The sequence below is a fragment of the Benincasa hispida genome, chromosome 6, assembly GCF_027475165.1.
Source record: "Benincasa hispida cultivar pf3 chromosome 6, pf3_genome.v1.1, whole genome shotgun sequence".
NCBI lineage: Eukaryota > Viridiplantae > Streptophyta > Magnoliopsida > Cucurbitales > Cucurbitaceae > Benincasa > Benincasa hispida.
The window spans coordinates 1060651-1067198 of record NC_143483.1 but is presented as its reverse complement, the minus strand read 5'-3'; the positions used below and the strand labels follow the sequence as shown (position 1 = coordinate 1067198).

Below are 6548 nucleotides of genomic sequence, written 5' to 3'. Positions count from 1 at the left end.
AAAAAAATCCAACAAATTTGGCATAAAATTGTCACATGTTCAACTATAGGAAGCAAAAACACGTCATATTTCATATGACCTTGAACAATGGCACATGATATAAATTTGGAAATTTCAGGTGAATTTTGAACTGTTATTTTGAAATAAAACAAGAAGTTGTCTAAATAAATATTTAGATAATAAACTAAAAATATTATAATATCTAATAATTTCATTTTTTTACATCCAAAGAGCGAATTTCACACATTGACAAACTTCCTTTAATAGCCAAAATGAACATAGCTCAATTGACATAAATTATATATTATCCAACCAACATTATTATAAAAAAAAAAAAAAAACTCAAATAATTTCGTATGGTATTTTGGTACTAGTTATGGATGTTTATTTGGAATGAACTTTAAGCTACTTAAAAAGTTCATTTCGAACAAATCCTTTGAACAATATACAAGAGACATAAAGATCAGTAGGTGCAATAAGATATCTCAACTAGATTGACACATCCATAACACTCTCATTATGTCCCAAAACAAAATTTAAAAAGAACTTAAAAACACATCTACTTCAATCTGATAGATAAGTAAAATAATACCATTATACATCAATATATACAATGTGTGTAACTTTGGTCACAACCTTAACTTGAACAAATCTATTCTATAGGTTGTACAATTGTGTTATTAAGTTTAAGGAGACAAGAACTTTAACTAGGTCAATCTTTTCAACTTTATTAAAATGAGCATAACTCAACTGACATAAAACTTGTACTATCATCTGTTGAACTAGAAATCAGTGTTTGAATCTCTCACCCCATACATTGTAAAAAAAAAAAAAAAATTGTGTCAACTTTCGTAACTCGAAAGATATTAGGATTCAAATAATTGTGTTCCATTCCAATCTCTTTTGCTTCCTTAATTACATCAAAGGAGAAACAAGAGAAAAAAAAGAAAGATAATAGATAACAAAGACATTAAGATATCATAGAGATGATGTCCTAGTTGGATTAGATGCAACTATCACAAAATAATTCAATCTCCCAAATGCTTCCATATATTTATAGTTCAATATAAGGAACTCCAAGGATTTCCCTAGGAACCAAACATCACAAAACCATCCATTTCTCTGTGGCAGCAAATGCCTTCACTACTCCAAGCTGATTTCAAAACACTCATGTTGGCTGCATAGACATATAATCACAATCATACTTAGAAATAAATTAACAATTCAAAAGAAAAGTTGACTTCATTTATCAATATAATATAACCTTTTTATTTTTATTTTTTTAACAATATACCATAAGAAAGAAGGATTAGAGGATGAAATGGGACATCTCAACTAGGTACAATTTAATATAAACTTATTTCAATGGTATAATCTCTAAGCATTTTTTTTCATCTTTTTCTTTTAACTGGATCAATAGGTACACCCGAATATCTCAATTAGGTCAACATATTCATAGCACTCTCATCATACACCAACATTTTTTTTTCATCTTTGAGTTACCTTCTTTTGGCATTGTATATGTAGATAGATAGATATATATGTTTGAAAAATACCTTCATATATGAACATATAAAGCATATCACTGGCACAAATTTAGTAGTAGGCTTGCTTATGGTAGAAACCAAATCATAAAAGATATGAATTTATAATTGACTTTTTTTTTTTTTTTTTTTATTGATCTCTTACATGTATATATTAGTTTTTCTTTGAAATAAGCTTATGAATATGTAAACTATCACCACCATGTCCTTAAAACTTGAGTTTTTTAGGTTTTAGTAAAGTTCATGTTTGTGTTCCTTGTGTCTTTACTTTCCCTTGTTTCTTGTTTTAGTAACTATATCTAATTAATCTCATAACTTGAAAGTGTTATTTTTTTTTATTGTATAAGAGCAATTCATGAGGTAGCCTAAAGTTAAAAATTTCATTCACATTTTCAAATTAACTAAACATAGGGAAGAGCCAGAAAACAAAACCTTTGTCTTCAATTTTTCTTATACTAATTAGTAAATACACACAAATGTATTTGTTCCTCAAAACCTTAAAAAAAAAAAAAAAAAAAAAAAAGGAAAAAAACAGAATTGTTGCCAATATTCTAGCCTATTAATCATCACATAATTAGATACCTAATACTCTATGTAATTAGTAAAATGAGAAACAATTAATATCCTGCACACATTTAAACTTAATTTTTTTTCTAGGTCTAACCATGTAATCTAATCCTATTTAAGTTCCAAAAGCCTTCAACATTCAACTAAAATTTAATAATATGATCATTTTTAATGGTTTCTTTACACTAACTCATTTAGTTTCAATCCTATAAAAAAAGAACCTTGTGATTCTATAATTGAACATAACATATTAAAAGAGACAAGATTGAAGCTGGGCATCTCTCCAAGTTCTTTTCTCCAATGATTATATCCTTCAATATTTAGACTAGGCATAAATCATATATAAAATATTTAGTGTTAAATTAACTTTAGCCTACCATTTGAATATTTATTTCATGCTAATCCAAGACAAAAATATAGTATCAAAGAAAAAAGAATATCATATGACCTCATAAACTTGAGGGTTTTCTTAATTTAGAGTTTGGAAATTGAAACAATTCCTTAACTTAATGATTTGTTGAAAGTGTTAATTAAGGGTTGATGGAACACCTTAAAACAAACTCCACATACACAGTAGATACATCTAATCATCTCAACTAAGTTAACACAATTTCATGCGTTTTTAGAAAGTATTCACTAGGCAAACTCATGCCTTTACATTTCTATTCATTATTATTATTTTTTTTTTTGAAAGTATTGACAAGGCAAGATGTTCATTGAAATTTAATTCAATTTTCTATGTGTATGAAGTTTTGTTCTTAATTATTTAGGCCACGTTTGGTAACTATTTCGTTTTTTATTTTTGGTTTTTGAAAACTAAGTTTATTTCTTCTCCATTTTTTTACAATGATTTGCATCCTTCATAAGTATAATGGTTGAATTCTTAGCCAAATTTCAAAAACAAAAACAAGTTTTTAAAAGCTACTTTTTTAGTTTTCAAAATTTGGCTTGGTTTTTTAAAACCATTGGTAAAAAAAGATAATAAAGGAAGAAATTTAGAAGTAGAAGTAGTGTCTATAGGCTTAATTTCTAAAAATCAAAAACCAAAAACTAAATAGTTATCCATCAAGGCCTTAGAGATGGAGATTTAGAAATCTATTCAGTCAAATTCATAAGTTTTGATAATTTTCCAAGACAGAAAATCCATAACATTAATAAAATTGTATAAATGTTATCCATATAATATGATAGGAACATTTAAGTTATTGACCATAAACAGCAAATTTTGTTATAATGCAACATATAATCTGGCCTACAATTTTTGTTTCCGTTTAATTTATATTAATGCTTCTAGCCTTTTCATCTCACTTTTTTTTTAAAACTATTTCTGTTTTCTTTACCTAAACTTTTTTCTAAACTAGTTCTGTTTTCTTTACCTAAACATTATTTTTTTAATATTTTTTTCCACACCCAAATGAATTCCCCTGTCCAACATACTCAGTAAGAATTAAATACCTTGTTTTTAGTTAAACAAACTCATAGTTTCTCTCAAATCCTAAGCAAATTAAGTTTTGAAACTTGAAGATTTTAAGTGTTTCTATCAACTAAACAAGTTTAATCTTTTAAAATAGAAAACTAAAAAAAGAAAGAAAGAAAGAAAGAAATGGGCTTAATTATTAGATCAGAAATATAGAAGTTTGAATTTATATCTACAGTTTTGATACCATATTTAGAATGTCACAGAGTATATGTTAGAAATGATGTGTTTTTGTTTCTATATATGTTAAATTGCAAACTATATGTTATTATGAATAAAAAAAAAATAGAATTTAATCCGTATGATTTATAATTAGAATTTAATCTCTTTGGTTTGATAAAACATTCATAAATAGTCTCTGACATAAGGATTATTTATAAAGATTTTATGGAACCATAGGGACTGAAATTTTGTCAAACTATAGACTAAATTCTAATTTTCTTCAAACTATAGGGACCAAATTTATAATTTAACCTTAACTCTATGAATCCAAATGAAAAAACAAATTTGAAATCATGATGAGGACACATATTTAGGAAGTTCCTAAAGCTGTTCTAAGGAAGGCTATTTTACTCGAGAGAAAGAAGGGATAGGATTGAATGATTCAATCAAACCAACTTTCTGATCGAGAATATATATACATACCTTAACCAGTTGAACTAAGGCTAGTAGATAAGTATTAGCAAAAAGGTTAATTAATCTCTCACCACCGTAATTACCAATAAATTAGCTTTACATTAAGGTTAAGTTAATGTAAATCCTTACATTCTTCTTCTCCTCTCTAAATATTGTTTTTCTTCTTTTCCCTATTAGATCAATTAAACTAATCTCAAAAGTTTTATATGAACAAACAATGAAATTAGAAAAGAAAAAATTATATATATATGACTGAAAATTAGATCTTACATATATAAAGTTGGGATTAAATCCTCAGACAGCCATGTGGATTTGTAACTGTTAATGAAGGTGTTGGTTGTTGCTGCAGGTATCCCATGGCTTTGCACACACTTGAAATTCTACAAAAAAAAAAAAAAAAAAAAAGCTCAAGAAGTTCTTCAAAATTGATTGTTATTATTATTTTTAATTTTTTTTCAGACATTTGGTAAAAAAAAAAAAAAAAAAAATACCTGGGAGAGAATCCATATTGGCAATTGAACAAAATCCAGATTGTGGTCTTGCAAAAGAGTCAATGTTGATATCCCAATTTGGAGGCAAATTGGAAGGCAAATAGAAATTATTGCAATAATTGTTGTAATTATAAGTCTCTCCTTTTGAAATCACCAAATTTTTTTGATAACCTGAAGAAGATGTAATCATAGGAGATGGCTTCCACATGATCCCAATATGTTGTTTTCTTGATCCGACACGGCGGCGGCTTTTTGTACAACCGCCGGTATCGAAGAAGAAGACGGCGGTGGCGGTGGCGGTGGCGGTTGTAGCGACGATGGTTGCGGCGGAGACCGAAATTGTTGGCTCATAATCATTTTCTCCTTAGTCCTTTCTCTAGCTCTTGCTCTTGCTTTTGCCCTAGATTCTTTAGCCACAACATCATGAAATGCAAGATTATTATTTTTCTTGCAATTAGAAGATTTACCCAACAAAATTTTCTCATCAGCCTCATCATTTGAAATAACTTCACATTCTTCAGAATCGTCAAAATGAAATTTTGAAGCAGCTGAAGAAGAAGAAGAAATAATATTATTATGATATTGCCTTGTCTTTGTCAACTCTTTAATAGCTTTTCTCGACTTGGTGAGTAACCAATCTAGGGTTTTGCTAGCTTTGTCATAACCCAACATATCCTGAAGATCAAAGAACTTTCTAGAAATGTCAATGGACAATCTTACTCTTCTATCTCTCAAACCTTGAGCTGTGTAAATCTTGCTATGTCTGTCTTTCTTAACAGTTGTGGTTTTTTTTGTTAAGAAATTATTGTTGTTCAGACCAGAAGAAGAAAAACACTGCCCATTATTATTGTTACCATTTTGAGACATCAAAATTACAGCTTCTTGTTGCTCATTCTTCATTCTTGCTTGATCTTCTTCTTCAACTTGTAGAAATAATGGACCTACTCCTGAGAGAACTGGATCTTGCGGCGGCGGTGTTGGCACGATATAAACCGGTTCGGGTTGATGATGATGTGGCGACGGCGACGGCGACGGTGGAGGAGGAGCTACAAAGTGGTGGTGGTAAGAGGAGGAGGAGGAAGAAGAAGGGAAGTACTGTTGAAGAGGGAAAAGGTGGAGATTGTTGGTGGAAGAAAACATATTTTTTTTTTTTTTTTGTGGTTTGTAATTTGATCAATAGTACTTTTGGGGGTAAACTTTAGCCCTCTTTGGGTGTTTTTTTTTTTTTTTTTTTGGGTGACTTCTATTATTATCAAGCTTGTGTAATTAAACCAACTGAGCACCTGCAAGAGAGGCAGCTGCTTTCCTTTTCAAAGAGCTCCACCCAATTTTTTCTTTTTCTTTTTTTGAAATTGCAAAAACCACTAATATAATATAGTTACAATTATACCTTCAAACTTTCAATTGTAAAATAGAGCCCTCAAACTGTAGAAATTATTATAATCGTATAAGTTTAAATGTTCAATTTTTATCATTTGGGAAATCAAATTCTACTACCGTCTTAAGTTTAAGGGTGTCATTGTAACTACCACCCTACTTTCAGGGTAGTTTTTGTAATTATCCCCATCTAAATTACAAATTTTAGTTTTCTTTTTTTGGAAAATAAAATGGTGGGCTAATAAAAGTTTGATGAAGAAATGGCATATTTTGATGTACTAAAAAACCAACACATCACCACTAGTGGAATTGAAAAGACTCAGCTTGGTTTCTTCTCTATATAGAATTAGGGTATTTTTTTTTCCCTCTCTTCTTCTTTGATGAAAAGCATGGCACCAAAACAAGTGGAATATTTAGGGGACAAAAGGGGATTTCCAACTTTATTTAATTTTCCCT

The 6548-nt window shown here is 29.2% G+C and overlaps 1 pseudogene; it reads right to left on the bottom strand.

Moving 5' to 3' along the window:
- Positions 1-4510: 4510 nt before the first annotated feature.
- LOC150035327 (uncharacterized) lies at positions 4511-5615 on the bottom strand (annotated as a pseudogene).
- Positions 5616-6548: the final 933 nt, after the last annotated feature.